This window comes from Haliaeetus albicilla, chromosome 11 (assembly GCF_947461875.1).
Source record: "Haliaeetus albicilla chromosome 11, bHalAlb1.1, whole genome shotgun sequence".
NCBI classification, from domain to species: domain Eukaryota; kingdom Metazoa; phylum Chordata; class Aves; order Accipitriformes; family Accipitridae; genus Haliaeetus; species Haliaeetus albicilla.
This window is the reverse complement of record NC_091493.1, coordinates 5,443,659-5,461,069: the sequence shown is the minus strand read 5'-3', so window position 1 is coordinate 5,461,069 and position 17,411 is coordinate 5,443,659. Positions and strand designations below refer to the sequence as shown.

The following is a 17,411-nucleotide window of genomic DNA, read 5'->3' as shown; positions in this document are numbered from 1 at the left end:
TGTCCTTCCTTGCCCAAGGAAATGCTGCTTATCCAATTTAAGCCTTCATGCCAGCTTTGTCCAATTTTGAAAGGAAAAAAACAGGGTACAGGTAGGTTCCTACACTCATTCCTAGAACAAAATACACAAAATCATTGGAAACGAGCTTTTGTTACTTTTGCAGATCATGAAGCATCATGTTTGCTATCCCAGGTCCAGAGGAGCATATGGAGGTGGTCACCGATGGCTTCAGTTTTGAGTTGTAGAGGCATCGTGTGGCTGGTCCATAGGTGACTGTCTGTCTCAGTCACCCTTCTATAATATGGAACTAGAGAAGCAGCTTTTGCATTGCTTTTCCATTTTTTATTTGAAAAATTAAAAGGTATTTTGTGCACGTCTATTTCATGCCGTAGCCAGAACAAGAAAAGTGCAAGAGTTTGGTTTCTTCCCTGCTTCGGCAGGTCCTGTCTTCATAAGCAATAGGTCTCTTCTGATGGCAATTTGGCCTGAATAACCTGTAAAGAATCAGACACGTAACAAATTCCTGTGATTTTGTTCAAATAAAATATTATACCAGTCTTCCTTGATTTAAAGAGCTTAAACAAGGAAAAACTAAACAGAAACCCCAAGTTCTTAATCTGATTGTTTAATTCTGTACAAGTTACTCAGAGGAGCATCTGTTTTCATTAGCTAGACTTTGACCTCAGATTTTATTCATGCTATTTAACAGGATGAAATTCTGCTCATTAATATGTTTTGAAAATTAATTGGTTTACTAATAATAGTTAGGACTTCATTTCCTCCAAACTCTTTGATTCTTTAACAAGGTTAAAATATCAATATATCCCAAAGTGAAGAAATTATTTCAGAGTTTGGGGTTTTTTCTATTCCCTATTTGTGTTTATCTCTAGTGACTTATTAAATAATATGCTAAAGTGCAGCTGTCGAGTCCTTCATGAAGAAAATGGGTCAAAGACTGTTTCATGTGGCTCTGTATGCCAAATTCTGTTGCTGCTGCTCTGCAATTACTTTTCTGCAAGTAATCTTTGTGAAATTGTATGGTTTGCTGCTTTTTATTTATTTTCAAAATATTTCATATGAGCTTATTAGTGTTACTAATTTTTTAAGAAAAGTAAAAAGGCTTAGAAAAGCAATAGTAACATACATGTGTAGATATATAAACACAGTCATCTTAGTACATGTGAAACAGTTTACACTGTTAAGAACTTATTAAAACATGACACCTACTCAGTTCAACTGCAACGCTATTGATTTAGAGGAAATCTGTATGCAAATAAATAGTTTCCTCTTTACCTGTGCAAGTTTCTTGGTCTTTTGGCTTTGTTTAGGTTTGTATTATCTGATCAAGGCCGGTGGATAATGTACCTTATGCAGAGTAGGTCTGCAAAGGCTCTACTTTCTAGAACTCTTCTGATTTGCCCAAGATTTAATTGAATTGTCCTTGAACGTGATAATTAATATTTAATATATCTTAAAGACACTCTTGTCATCCACTGGCTGATTAAAATAGTAGTGTACTATGTGTGGTAGGATACTAGTGCACTTCTTTTTAAATGAAAAAATTGGTCATTTCATACCTCTGGGTTGTTTCACATAGGGAATATTATTAATTACTTGCTAGTGAGACACTAGTTCATTACAATAATTCAGAATAAATTACAAGAATAATTGGTTTAAATCATTAATAGATTTGGCAAGCAAGTAGGTATTAACATCCTAGTATCAGTGCTACATCACTCAGATTTTGCTTTAGTCTTTCATTTCATCCATACTAAACTTAAGCAACATTTTACCTACAAAAATATCGATATTAATTCCTACAGGCAGCACCATTTGCTCTTCTCTGTCTTTCTGGTCTTCTGAAAATGCCGTACTATATCATATAAATATTATTAAGTGATTTCTATGAGAGGCACTGGGCATGTTCCTGATGGAGTGGGTCCACTGGAAATGGTTTTCCCATCAGCAGAGGATGATTTCTAAGCGTTGTTGCCATCTCAGTAATGGGAAACACACTCCTGGAGGCCTGTCCACAGCTCTGACTGCTGTTGATGGACCCTGCTGCATCATGCGTGGTGGAATACGGTGAAATTCGCATCTTTGCCTGTTGCTCTACCAGCTGCAAGACTAACAAGTGTTGCGTGATAAATATGGGTCACTTAAGAAAAACCAGTAAGGCCCCAAAATGCTAATAGATTGGGATTGGCTTCTTCTTTGGGTCCCTCATGGCCCTTGTATTTTGTCTTTTGGTGTAAAATATGCCTTTTTTTCCCCCACTGGCTCTGTGCGATGATGGAAGAGCAGAAAAAAAGTGCAATAAATTGAAATTAAAACTGGTGAAGGTTTGAAAGGGGATAAAAAAGTTGGCATGAGTGGAAAGAGGGTGGGAAAAAAAGAGCTGTTGGAAGCATGAGTAGGGGAAGTCTTTATAACTGTTGCTATACAAAAAGAGTAAGGGACACTGCAGTCATGCCTGCACATGCAAAACACCCCAGAATTGTCATTTGCAGGACTTTTAAGACTTGGTAGTTCTAAATTTGCAAGTAAATTTTGTTGTAGAAGCTGCTTATAAGGCAGAGAGCTCCACTTTCACGCCATTGACTCCAGTTGCCTGTATGGGCGAAACTGGGACGTCACTCCTGTGGTGACTGCTTCCAACCAACCAAAAAAAAAAAAAAGCTCCTAAACGTATGTTTCTCTGATACTTTTATCAGTTTGACCCATAAACGATTGGTATATAATTAGGTCCAGAAGAAATTTGGGGTTAGAGGACTTATTTGCTTAGATAGAGGACTTTCACTTTTATCTGTCATGGTCAACATATTGCACAAGGTCTTTGTGGTTGTGACAAGAATTAAATACTGAAGGAGGAGGCAGCAGCAGTGATTTCAGTAAAGACAAGGCTGGAGTGATGCTGCTTAGTAAGCATGCAAAAGCCTGCTATCATACCAATCTCCTTTTTAAAACGTGTTAAAATGAGCATTTCTGGGAAGGAAATTAAAAGGTTTTAAAGGAGTAAAGTTTTGTTCTTTAGGCTCACAAGGCAGGAAAATACACAGATTAATATTTCTGAAATCCTTGTGTAGATACAGGAAACGTTAACTTCTGTTTGTAGAAATTAAACTGGAAATATTTGTCATATTTCTAAATAGGGAACATTTATATTTATTCTGAGACAAGATGATCTAGTCTAACTTGAATCCTTGTCACATAAGCTAATAATATGAAGAGCCCATTTCTGGCATTGGTCTATAGGATCGGAGTCTTACAGTCATGATTTGTGGTGTTCAGTACTAAACGTAAATGCAAGAAAGGCATAAATCCCTGGACCTAGCACAGCCCTGATGGGGCTCAGTATGTAAAAATTAAAACGGTTGATAAAAATCTTGAAGACCGTGAATAGGAAAGGAAAAAGCTTGGGAGGGAAGGAACCAGCTGTGCAGGAAGCACTGTCCGCAAAGACCCGATGTCTCCATGAAAAATCACCTGTGAAGATTGAATTGCTGCCATTTCAATTTATTATTGCAATTCAAGTTATAATGGCAAATAGACCTCAGCTAGAAATGAAGTTTCACTTGTACCTTCTTGTGGCCTTCAGACAGGCTGTGAAGACCTCGGGGATCATTTGGTTGGACTGTCAGTAGAAGACCTGCTGCGGCCTCTCGGCCGCTTGCACCTCCTTACGCCTTGTGTTCAACTCGCCCTTCAGAGCAAATTAGCAAAGGGACAGTCCTTGGCACATACAGAGGGATGCTCGGTGGGATGTCTGCAAATCCAGCCGTGACAGGATAGGTGCAATTACACCATTTTAAACCAGATAAGCTTCCACGCACGACTTGGTAGCGAAGGATAAGGGAGGAGAGATCCACCTCTTTGCCTCATCCTTAAAAGACTGCAACACGAAGGCTTTCAGCTGAACACGTGAATATCTGCAGCGTATCTCCTCAGTGCGTTCTTGCAGCTGTTGTGTTTTATTGGGTTTCCCTTCCCCAGCAGATGTGTTCCCCAAGGGAGAGCACAAAGCCGAGTTTCTCTGCCTAGTAAAAAGGCAGAGCAGCCCCTCTGCCAGGTAACAGCCTACAAGTACCTGACTTGCAAGGGTTTGCACCCCAACGCTGCCAATAATCCCTCTGTTTCCCTGAAGCAATATGAAAAGCTGATTAAAATTAATAAAGTGGGGAGGGGGGTGCAAAGTATCTCATCCTGGCTGCGGGTGCTGCTGCTTTAGTAATTGATGTTTTGCACTTTCAAGCGTTAACACCTGGGTGAGCAGCTGAGGGGAGGATACCACTCCTCGCAGGTGTACAGGCAGCCATCCCACGTTCATCTGCCACCTTCCCCGGTGGTACCGGCTTTTGGAAACATTAGACTTTGGCTTGTATCTCACTCTCCAACAAAGATGACTGCAAAGGGCCAAAGGAAGTTGTGTTCACATGGGTTTTGTTAGTTGTGAATCTGGGTAAGTGCTATTTATCAGCAAATAATGTGGTATTATTATCTTTATATGTATAACATACGTAAAAGTATCAGAAAAATAATGCGGTATCATGCATCTTTAGCAAAGTGCTGCTAATACTTAGCTTTCTTATGCATTTAGTGAACACGTGGCTTTAATATGTGTCATAAAATAATGCTGAGGGACTCAAATCAAGGCTTTTAATAAGGTAGCAGTGGTACCGAGATAAAAATTTGTTATGATTTCCACTGTTTAGTTAATTTGATTTTTTTGCAGAAACCAGGAAATAGTCTTACTTCTATTTTAGTACTGAAAGGTAAAGTAAAAACCTATTTTCTTACAGTTCCCTTTACTCTTTTTCTGTGGGACCTAATAATTCTTACCAACTGTTTTTCTTCATCACTGTCTGTGTGTTTCTGCTATGGGATAAGTGAAACAGGGCTCAGCCTGTGATACTCATTTTAGAGTATGGCCCAGGGACTCGAAATCAATGCCAACCCCAGATCGAACACATCGTCACGTGCCAACGTGTGCAAAGAATAGTGAACAAAAGCCATTAACAAATATTTTAGGTTTAACCTATTGGTTATAAGCACAAAACGATATAATGTTGTTTCATGGATTTTTCTTCAAAAAAAAAAAATTAGATAAGTTTCAAAAAATGTCTTTGAATCAAAAAGTTTGATAAGCATTGACCTAGGTGTGCCTTTATTTTGCCTACATAAGGCTAATGGGAATCCTGCCTTGAAATATGCATGTGAAATGTTAATGCTCTGGGAACCCAGACAGAAACTTTTAGATAAAACTTCGCTATGTCATGAATGCACCAGAATTTCACATCTTTAGAAAATTAATGGAGCAGAAATTGCATTCCCATAGAGACACTGACATCCCAAGAACACCTAGTGGTACTATTACTGCCCAGCAAGGAAGACCCATATTGTGAATATTAATATAAGAACATTTATAACGGAATGTAATTCTTGATTTCCGGATGGCTTTTGCAGACTACTTAGACTACTATATTCAAAAGCCATCTATATAATTCAGCCATAGACCTCATTTCTGTAGATAAGATTTCTGGGCTTGCCACTGCTCTGATCACTGCAGGTAAGATGAAAGTTGGGGGGGGGGGGGGGGGGGGAGCAATATCCCATTCTCGATCATTGATGCAGGGTTTGTATTTTGTGGTTATAGAAGATGACATAGGCCATAATACAGTAAAACAGTACAAAGTAATCCTTGTCATAGTTGTTTTGCAAAGCTGTATGTGAGTTATGAAAAGTGATACCCATAAATTACCAGTATAGCCTATTTAAAATTCTGCTGCAGTTTGCTGGCATTTGAGCTAAATAATGATTGTAGGGAAGAAAGCCCAGGTAATCTTTCTGTTACTATTGAGTGATATAAAAAGGTTTCTTTTTGTTGTTCTGTAGATGTTATTACTAAACCAGTGGGTTTTAAGCAACTTAATATGACAAGAAACCATAAACAAAGCCCCAGTGCTGTGTTTTAGACAATGTAAGGGGTTTTTTAATGGAATTTATGCCCAAATTCAAATCCTACCTAAACTTTCTCCATTTCCAGCTCTGGATAGATAACGGTTTTCTTTATATATATTGAGGTAAAATGCAGTTCAATGTTAAATCGATTAAAAGTGGTTGGAAGCCAACCTGCTTCAATGTCCTCAAACATTTTATTTAAGCTTTGACTCATCTTTCTTCATCAGCCAGACATTTTTTTAAAACCTTTTCATCCCTTATCAAATCTTAATAAGAGATTGCCCGTTTTAACACTTGGAGTAGTTTAGTGCAAACCCAGAGAGGCACTTCACTCCATCAGAGGAGGAGCTTGGAGTCACACTGGTTGTTAGAATTTATGGTTTCATTTCAGGTCCATTTATCATTTGAAATTCAAGTTTGAGTTAGAAATACAATACATAGCAGGGCAAGTCTGCCTCACCAAAACAGGTATGGTCTTAACTTGATTTATTCGGAGCCTTTTGATGTGCTAGGGCTGTTGCATGGGACTGTGGCGTATGGAGGGTTTTGCTCCAGATGAAGCTGATGGTGGCCCAATAAATTGTACACAGACTGGAGGCCTGAGAAGCTGAACAAGAACTATGGTTCTGCCATGCAATACTTTTGCACACTGGATGTGTGAAGGAAGGGGAGAACAAATTTGCACCTGCTTGTACTTACTGATGTAAGTTCTTCTGCTATTTCCCATGTTAAATGGCCTCATATTCAAACACAATGTTGGGATTCATCACAATTTGTTCTTAAATACCTGCTTGGCTGATATAAGTTGTAAAAGAAGGAGAAAGTTTCTTGAAGGGTCACAATGGTTTTAAATTATGGCTATAGTAATTACTTAGATTTTTATTGTGTGTCCCCTGGTGCTGGCTGCTGAATCTTCCACCTTGATATTCAGGTATTCATCAGCGCTGTCATATAAAACTGACATAAAATCATGCAAAACTAGCCCCCAAAGCAATAAAATCCATCGTGTCAGGGTGGTATATGTCCACCCAGAAGAAGACCGGCTGTTCTGCAGTACAAAAGAGCTGGTATAACATCACGCTGTCGAGGCCAGCGACTGCCGCTGCGATAAAATGCCTTTTGTTGGGGTTGTTCAAAGCAGTAGCAGCATTCATCAACACACTGCCGTCGGTAGGAGACGAGGCCAGGAATGAGGATCCATCACTTTCCTCCTGGGAATATGCTAGGTGACAACCCTAATTGCTCTCTTAACACTTCTATCATACTCCCAGCAGCATAATTTCCTGTAGGTCAGAGAAGCATCACCCTCACCAATGCCAGAAACTAATTTATTTCTTTCCACTTGCATTCGATTCCTTGGGTAGGATTCTCGCAGCAACAGGTTAAGAGCTGGTGACAGGCACTGTTTGTAATTCTCTTAAGACATGTCAGTTGTAAAACATAATTTAAAGTTCCTTTTTTTTTTTTTTTTTTTTTAAAGAAAGTCATTTTTATCAGCGTAATATACTTCTGGCAGTTGCGATATTCTCAGATAATAAATATGAGGGATTATTACTTTTATAAGGATGTGTTTATGAGTTCATTTTGATGCTTTTCTGCAGCTGGTGGCTAGAGGAGAGTTGTGGAGAGTCAAACATCGTATCTTGGATGCTTGCTCTGTGATTCTTTGCTTTGATTTGGCTTTACTGAGGAAATACATTCTGGAAAATGAGGTCTGCAAAATCCTGTGGTAGGGATGTGTCACATCCTATGTGTGCGATGCACAGTTTAAGACCAGTAATCTTTATTAGTTGAAGATGAGGCTCTTTTTTGAGTTTAAGCTCTGTTTTCAATAGAGTGTTATTGGTTACTCTGGTACTTGTAATTTTATCTCTTAAAATCTAATTTCTTTAACTTTAGAGACTGTAAACCAGATGTTTCATGTAATACTTAAATTGATGTTTTCCGAAATACTGTATGTCTTGTCCTCATCACAGCAGCATAGAGCCACTCAGGTCAGCAGGGACCTCTGGAGCTCCACTGGTTCACTCTGCTCCTCCAAGCAGAGCCAGCTGTTGTCTTCTTCATTAAACTGTCTTGTGACTGAAGTGGGATCAGGTCTAGTAACTGTGAGATTTTTGTTTGGTTTTATTAAGTAAAACCTTGATTTTTTTTTTTTTTTTTTTTTTTTTACTAAATGAAGAGTAGGCACTGGACGGGAGGTGGTGGTTGTAGCTGGCCATGCTGTGACTGTAGGCCAAGATGAAGGTGAAGGAATAGAAATTATTCCAAACAAAAGGTAATCAAAGCTTTGAAAAGAAAGTAGATTCAGACTTAGGGGACCTCATTATCTCCATCCTCAAGCTCAGGTAATTCTGCTTTCTGAAACTGGATGTGTGAATCTGTCAAGTCACAAGTGCCATCATAGCTGGAAGAACAAGAGGCATCAGAAGTGAGGGGGCCATCCAGGCAGCTACAAGCTAGAAAATGGCTATGTTATACAAACTTTAATTATCCTTCCCTTCCAGATTTGTTTCAGAGGCTTGAAGGCAAATGCTACACATTGTGTCTGTGCAGGAGAACGCTATTTTTGGACAAAGGAACCATGGCAGGTATCATCTGTCTGGACTTGAACACACTGTTGTATGTGGCACCACATGCAGATGCAGAAATTAAACAGCAGGAGATGGATTTCTAGGAGACATTCAGAGGTGTATTCAGTGGGAACAGGACAACATTTGTACCCTTGTACAAAGCCCCAGTGAGATCTGGTCTGGAGTATTCCAAACCACTGAGGTTGTTTATGTTCACGGAGGATGAATTCATGCTGGTCCAGGTACAGAGAAGCCAAGAGAACTTAAGACAAAAAGTTAGGAAACCTTGATTCATTTAACTCCCTGAAATAAAATCTGAGAAGGTTTTGGAGTTGTCTATATAAAGGGGAAGAAAATAATTATTTTAACTTGAGGATGGCTTTGGTGCATTGATTTAGATTTAAGCTTGCAAGGAGTAGATTTAGACTGGGAAACAGAAAAAGGTAACTAACCACTAGAGAAACAAGTTCTGGAAGCATCTTCAATGGCTATACTAACAAAACTGATTTTAATTTGAATCTGTAAGTTTGTGAAGGTTATCTTGTGGCATATCTGAAATAGCAGGAAAATGGACTTTGTCATCCATGAGATTCAGGAAATTCCCACCAGCTCCAGCTGATGTCCAGAACCAGAAACAAGGATCCCCAGGAGGTGGTCCCGTTCCCCTCCAGCTGCAGAACTCGTGGGAAGTCCAGCTGTGGTAGGACTCTGCCTTCAGCCCTGACTGCACAGACCCAGAAATCAAAAGTAGTTTAGAGTCCAAGTTTGAGGTGCAGTTCTGTGTTCTAATGGGGACCCCCAGAAATGGATATTTCTGCTTTTCTTGACAGTGAAGTCAGTATATTACCATCCCTTAACATAGCAAAGAGAAAGTAATCCCAAAATTAAAGATTTTATCTTTGAAAATCGTGGAAATTTTCCACCAGAAGATTGCAAGATAAAAAAATAAAATAACATAAAATTCATGATATGCCATACAAAACCTTTAGCATGAAGAAGAATGTTAAAAGAGAGTATTTAAAAGTAGTAGGATAATGTCTCTCAACTCAACTAGAGTGACTGCAAAAATCAGAATGTAAATTATGGCCTAGATCCTGTTACAATAGAGAAGTATAGGTTTCTACAGACACACACAAAAAACCTAAGCCAGGTGGAGTTCAAGATATTTCCTGAAGGCAAAGACAGCCACACCTGAGTTAATATAAGATGTAAGAAAGCCAAAACCATTATTCTCTCTCTGCGTTGGTGAGTGCTTGGGTATCGTGTTGTCTGCTTTTATAGGATGTGAGCGCGAATTCTCTAGGACACGTGGAGAGTCGGTACCAGCCACAAAGCACCATATGTGTTTCTAGTGCAATTCAGCTTTCAGACACGGCCAAGCACTTCCTACTGAAATAGATTTAGAAAAATAAATACATCCACCTCCACAGTAATTACCATTAACTACGTAAATATAAAATGCCATGCAAATGAAGATGTGTGCTGCACAGGTGCTTCACCAGTAGAAGAGTGATGAAATACTCTGCATCGCCATCCAGGGCGATGGCACGTTTTTCCTCAAACTCAATTCTGGAGTGATTTTTAAATCTGCAGAGAAGTTGCAGTTATGAGTTGGATAGGACTGCCTGGAGTATCAGCACCTTTGGGCTTATATTTGGTTTAAGTTGTGATTTATTTTGTATTGTGGTTACTGAATGAAGACTGCAAATGCTGCTTTGAAAGGACTTTTCCCTGCTCATCTAGGCTCAGTGTAGGTGGAGCGTGAAATCTCTTCTGGCTTTTTCAGTGCTTCTCCAAAGTTTTTAGCTTCTCCTTGGCCTGCAGCAAATCGATCAGATTTTTCACTTTATTTTCTAAGACTGTATTATGCTGCTCTCCAGACTTTACATAACTGGGCTTGGGGTTTTTCTTAGTAAATATATTAGTGGTGATAGAGCCATAATCAAGGGGGGTTTTAGCAATACTTCTTAAAATGTACTGCATCCTTCTTTTTTTACTAGTGAGGTTGTTCATTAAGGTCTATGAATACTTTCTAATGGACAAAAAATAGGTTTCTTGTGACGATGTCTTTCACAGGCAAAACATCTTTTGCTTTTTCATTTCGGTTTAATGCATGTTTTAAGCAGTTATATTGTGCTGGTTTATATTAGAAATGCAGCCTTTCCATAGCTTGGCAGGTTTTGCGATTAGTCAGTGGTTGCTTAAATGGTGAAATCATGAGGGAGTGCAAACGGAGCATCTGCAAGATGGGGGGGATTTCCAATCCCACCTTCACACCTTCAACAGACAAGACAGAGATGAGGATTTGGCCACGCGTATCGTCTAGGCAAGCACAGATCATTTAGGATGTGGTTAGAGTCACCTTAAGGGACAGCGTATGGCTGTGTTTATGCCAGGGACTGGTCCTGAACTTCCCTGTTCCCTCTTAGCCACGTGTTCCCACCATGTCTCTTTCCACCAGTACCCCTACCCAGTGGTGCTTTCCCTAGTACAAGTGATTACTGGCCAAGGAGTGAGTTGCACTGATCTACCGGAAAACTAAGCCTGCCGAAAGTTTGATTTATCTTAGATCGGTTTAAGGTGATCAAAGAGCCAAAGTATAAAGTCTGCTCCATCACTCTGTGCACAGAAAGGAGAAGATAAGTCAGAAGAAAATGAGCAGTTTTACATCTTTATTGATGATAAACTTTGCCCATAATTTTCCCTTCTGTGCTATTCCGACCGTAAAAGAACACACAGAATAAGAAATTGAGTACTCTCACTAAAATACAGCCCCATCAGCACTGCAGACCGTGATGTTGCAGAGGAATGCTCTGGTTGGCTTTATGGGAGTTAACCTGACCATCGGAGGAGTTGAGTGTGGCGGTGCGGAGCTCACCGTGGGCCGATTTAGTCTCCGCAGCTCTTCTGCGTGCTGCTCGTACCCACTCAAGCCAGCTGAAAGTCGAGTCAGGTCTCTTCGTGCTAACAGTATAGAGCAGTGCTCAAATGAAAGCACAAGCTGGATGGAAAGCACAGGCTTGCAGAGCCTCAGAAGAGGTAATTGCATCAGCGGGAGGCTTTGAGAAGTTTGTGGAGGACACTGATTTCTCACAGGAGCCCTGCTAGCTAGTCTGGAAGCTATCAGTAAGGCCTCGCTTAACGAGATGTGAGAAGGCTGCTGAAGAAAAAGCAGCAGAGAGCATCTCCAGCTCCCTTGCTGCCCTCACATCAGCAGGCACCAGTGTGGTCCTTCACATCATTAACTCTTGCTGTCCGGGACATTAATTTTGTTGTTCTAGTCCAAAATGAAGGGTTTGGGCACTATCTGCTCTTGCTTGTGGTGCTTTTGTTCCCGTTATTGGCATGACCTTTCATGTGGCAAATACAAGAAAGGGCTCTCTGTAATTAGCCAAGTGAAACCCATTCTGAGTGAAACTGAGGCCTGAGGTGGGTGCTGGTAACAGGGTGCTCCTGCACTCCCAGACACAAGGAGAGGGTGGTCTAGGTCCCGGGTCCACCCAGGGAGTCCTGCCAGGAGCAGCAGGAGATGGGCAAAGACAGGGCTAGAAGCAAGGCTACAGCATCAGGCATGGTCCATCCAGGAGACGGGACACAAGCTGTCTTGTAGAGCTATCTACTTGTAGATCCAAGGTCCATCCCAGACATCGCGCTAGAGACAAGTCTGCACCTACAACTGAGGGTCCCAGGCCGAGCTGAAATGGGGCTCCTAGACCATGGGCAGAAGATATTGGGTGAAGGTCCCAGTGAGGCTGCTCAGGGCAATTAAAATTTATTGGTACACTCGGGGCAACGACAAACTCTTTATTTTAGGAATATAAACTTAAGTCCTTAACATCAATGGCAGCAGTTGGGTAGTATGGAAGAAGGTCAGAGGATTTGTGGGGTAACAGAGGGATGCAATGAATTTGGCCTGCAGAAGTGAAGAAGAGATGGGTGGACCTGGAGGAGTCGGTAATATGGGGAGGAAGGTAAGATGGGCACAGTCACCAGGGTGGGGGCACTCGGATCCACTGGCACGGGCAGAGCATTGGCCATGGGGAGAGGTAGATAAGAGTATGGTGCAAACCACATGCCCTAAGTGGGATTGCAGTGACCTGAAGTATAGGGGAGCAGGAATTTGGTACCCCGGAAGCTTGGCGGTGGAGGCTGGTAGTGTCAGCCAAGGACAAGTGGTAGTGAAAAAATAGCTCCCACAGCTTGTCATCTAGATCCTGCTGCTGGCATCCGTAAAGGAGAAGCCATAATCTCATTACAACTCCCCTTCCCTTTGTAGTGCTTAGGAATTTAACAAGAGCATTGTTTAAATTATAGTTCTTCTTAAAAAAAAAAAAAAAAAAGTCATGAATTCACAATAAACCCTTAAAAATGTTCTCAACTGAAAGAACCCCTTATCATTTGCAGATAGGCCAGACATCCTTGCAATGAGACATGGTTTCAATAGACAAATGCATTGCTCATTGCTTCAGCATAACAAAGGGTATTTGTCCCAGTGCTCTCATGCACAAAGAAGCTGAGCAAGAAAAAGAACGTAATAGTCATAGAAATACTTGAAGGGAGAAAAAAAATCTGGCTATGTGTGGACCTTAGCCTGTAAGAAGCTTCTTTGGATGCAGTCATTTCCACTAATCTGACTGAAGACTCTTCTGTGTTAATATAGGGCTTGGGCTATATATATAGTGGTTACAGCTAGTAAGGCTGGCACCGTATCTGAGCGGCACAGTTAAGGGATAACCTGATCCCTGCCTCTGCAGCGATCACATGTATGTGGCTTTATGAGCATGCCAACACAGTAGAGATGTTAGGCCAAATGGATGCAGCCTTGTTAATTCTTGAAGAGAAGCCAGCTCCAAGATCTGGTAGTGCTGAGGCTAATTGCTGCCTGTATAATCTAATGCACCTCGCTCGAGCTCCTCGTGCATTGGTTTACTCACCTGTAAAACACGTTTACAGATATTATCATATACCTTAGCTGCTTCTGAGATTTGACTTTGACCACGTGAACCTCTTGCACGTGGTTTAAAATGACATTGTGTAAGCACAGTGTTGATATTGTTCATGCGTAATAGATGTATCGTGTTACTTTAGCTCTCAGATCACAGTTTGATTTGATTTTAATATACCTGTTTTCGTAAATAATGGCAAGCTAGTAACTTCCCGCTCAGGGCAAGTGCTGGTGGGTTAAAGTAGTTGTGGCAGAGATCTTAGATTATTTCCTGGGTAGTTTGCAATTATCAATTATGGATTAAATATGGTAAGAACATACCAAAAGTGTATAATAAAGTTAATAAAGAGTTATCTCTTTATTAATGCCGTGACCTGTGTGGTTCATAACCCTTTCATATTGTTGCAGCCACAATTACCTTGCAGCCAGGAGTTAGGGGAAGAACCTGATTACGCCTCACAGCAAGGGGAAAATCCTTATGCCGACTCTCAAAAGAATAGGCACCATCAGATTTATGCCAGCTCCGTGGTAATCAAGTGGTAGCAAGACCTTTTTTCTCTGCTTTCAGATCACGAGGGGCACATACTCTTCTCTTCTCAGAATAGTTTTCAGCTGACACAACCCCCTCTAGGTTTCCTGAATCACTGGCAGCTTATGATCGTGTATATAAATGTGAAGGTGGCTAGCAGGGGCTGATTTTACACCAGCTTTTAAAAATGCAGCAGAATTTCTCTGTGTTATCAATACTTTTTGCCCTCTGCATCTCCCCATTTGCTTCCAAGGGGCAGGACTGGGTTCCATATTATCATATTATATATGATAGTGCCTGTTACAGTGCTTCTGTTCTAATTAATACTATTTTCTGGCAACCTTTATTTGCATTACATCTATGGATATCAACATAGGTAGTCTGATAACGTAACACTTGTTAATTCAGCAGCATCACTGTGTCAGATCTGTAATCCAATAATAATAACAGCAGCCATCTCTTGCGTAGTTTCTTCTGTCTGTAGACCCAGGGGATGACACAGTAAGTAAAAGCATTTTTCTCATTGTAATGCAAGAATCAGATAGTGATATTTAGCAATACAGTGAAATACAGGAAATATTCATATATATAGAAATACATTCCTATGTAGGAATATAGTGGAATATAGGAATCAGGTAGTGAAATGGCTTATTCAAGGCTGGGCTGTAGGCAGTGGCAAGGCAGACAAGGGAGCAGTCACAGTCCAGTGCAGTATTTCTAACAGTGGTTGTTTCCCCAAATATATATGAGGGTTGCAAAATTTATTTTTTTATATATATATATATTTCAGATTACAATGTTTGCATTAATACCAAAATAAACTGTATTTAACGTAAACTGGGCTTGATTTTCTGTCATTCATGAAACTGAAAAGGAGAAGCCCTCCAGGTGTTTCCATTTTCATGAAGTAACATCCATCATTAATACAAAGCAGAAAATAATTGTCAGACTTCACATAGCATCCTGAAATGATCCCACCTCATCATGACTTGTTGGGAGAATTTTGAGTTAAAACTTGGCATAATCTTAGCAGCAGTTTTGGGGATTCATTTGGGTTTCATTTGCTTTTAGAAGTGTCAGTACAGTAAGTACAGAGCGGAATTTTTTTTGACCAACAGAGTCTTGAAAGACCTGTTCACCATCTCTGAGTCCTTAACTTGGTAATTATTAAAATCAGTTATCAGGAAGGGCTCTTTTCTATAAATCTATTGTGTAGTCCTTGCCAGGGCTTAATCCTTTCAGCTGGAGCCACTCAGAGTATAAATATATGTTAGAAACAGTAAGTAAGTGCTAATGATAAGCTCACAAGACATAAAATATTAGAATGGGTTGGTACATTTTCTAGCCTATTTGGAGACCTGTACAGTTTGCTTATATTGAATAAAAAACCTGTAAAAGAGTATTTTTGAACCATTTTGTCTGAACAAACTGAAATGTTGTTCTATGAGAAATGTTTCCTTTTCCCAGTAGCCATATAGCCTAAATTGCACAGGATCACAAGTGGTTGTGTGTGCATTTTGATACATGCCTTCAAATTGGAGTACCTTGAAGCAAAATCTCTTTCCTATCATACGTATTTCATTCCCTTTATAGAAGGTGCGGTTTTAATGCCTGTGGGGATTTTCATAGGTTTTATTGATTGGCATAACTCTTTTCAAGTGAAGCTTTTTCAAGTTGCATGTTTTATTAGGTTTGCATTAAAATTTTTAGAAGTTTAGTAGACCACATTGTATTTATTAATTCCAGTAATGTATTTTTATAGTCAAAACCAATGGCAAATGGATATTGTGTTCTCAGAAAGCCGAAGTGTTGGGAAACCAAACATCAGTCTATAAGGGGTGTTTTTCCCGTATGGAAATCAGTCAATAGATCCAGGTAACTGATACAGACCATGGCTTACACCATCGGTCATGATGGACCACATCACCATTCTGTAGGTCTGCATTGACTTGACTTCAGCGATGGCTACTGGGAAAAAGTAGGAAAGAGGGTGCAGGGTGGCACAAACTGTACCAGCTGAGGGTACCATAAAATAAACCCACATTTTTGCTTCCATGTGTGTTAGGTGGTCATATCATTTACAGGAACAGCCGTAATGTTTCAGATAAAACTTCCTACAGGTGACACCTGTCTTGATCAAACTGTGTTTCCTGGGAAGAGCAATGGCCATCCTATCTAAATGGGCTTGTAGATTGCCAAAGGGCTATTGGCTGCAGCAGTATCCCCAAATGTATATTTAGCATTGTTTGGAGGTTTTATTTCTTTGTCTAAAAGTGATGATAACCCATTTTTCTTTGACCAAGTAACTGAAGGACCTTGACCAGCCACCAAGAGGAGATGGGTCAGTGTCTGGTCCTTGGTGGTTGCTCTGCAGAAGCTGCTGCTGCCTGGAGAGGTCTATAGTAGAAAGCTCAAGTCCCATGGGGCATCTGGAAATGAGTGTTTAGATCATTTAAACTTGAGAATAGTGTTAATGAGGGTTTTCAAAGAAAAGATGGAAAGAAAAAATGAGGTCTTCACTGATGGGTTTTAAAAATTTGCCACAGGAAGACTATCCGGAGGTTCCTAATTTGCTGATATTCAAGTTCTTTAATGCATTTTACCACTTTCTGCTACTGTACGCTTGGCCTTGTTACAGTATTTTTAATAAGGTGATTTAAAGTATTTAGAACAAGGCATGTCAGAAATAAGTGAAAGGAAAAAAAATATGGGAAAAATCAGTTATTAACTTGAATTTAGTGGTAATAGCTCAAAACCCAGCATCTCTATCTCCCCTTATTACTTTGTTGGGTATTTTCTGATTACACCATGACTTTCACATGGGAGATAATTTTTATCTTTATTGGGTATTCTGAGTAGTGGTACCCAAATTTGGCAATCTTCTGGAAAACCAACCCTAGCTCTATCCTTTGAAGAGAGGGTTTTGCCTACTTAGAGACCTAAAAATGTCTCTACTATATTTTAGCTTGAAATCAATTTTGACTGACAAAATGCCAGTCCCGAGATGAGCAGAAGAGACTCAGCTGTAAATGTGACACTTCCTGCAGCAGGGTACTCGCACCTCATAATAAATGCTATTTTGTGCCAGGAGGCTGCGTCTGGGGGGGATCGATCCCAAAAGCTGGACAGACATCATGTCAAGGTTGCACCAGTTGCATCTATCTTCTGGGAAGGACGCAGAGCAGTGTTTGCTGGCAGCGTAACAGCAAGTTTCAAGCAAATAGAAGGGTATATTGTTAAATTAAATCATCCAAATGTAGTTTCCATTTATTTGAAGAATTATATCAGCATTAGTAAGGGGTTAGGTGTGGTAGGAGCTATGAGAGCTGGTGTTGGAGCAGGACTTCGCTGAGTTAGGTGATGTAGGAAGGTAAAAAAGCAAAAAGATGGGAATCATTTCAAAATT

At 40.2% G+C, this 17,411-nt stretch overlaps 1 protein-coding gene across 2 annotated transcripts in view; it reads left to right on the top strand.

Moving 5' to 3' along the window:
- Positions 1-17,411, top strand: part of PRKG1 (protein kinase cGMP-dependent 1) — a 521,708-nt gene that overhangs the window by 419,711 nt on the left and 84,586 nt on the right. The gene's annotated exons all lie outside the window — the stretch shown is intronic.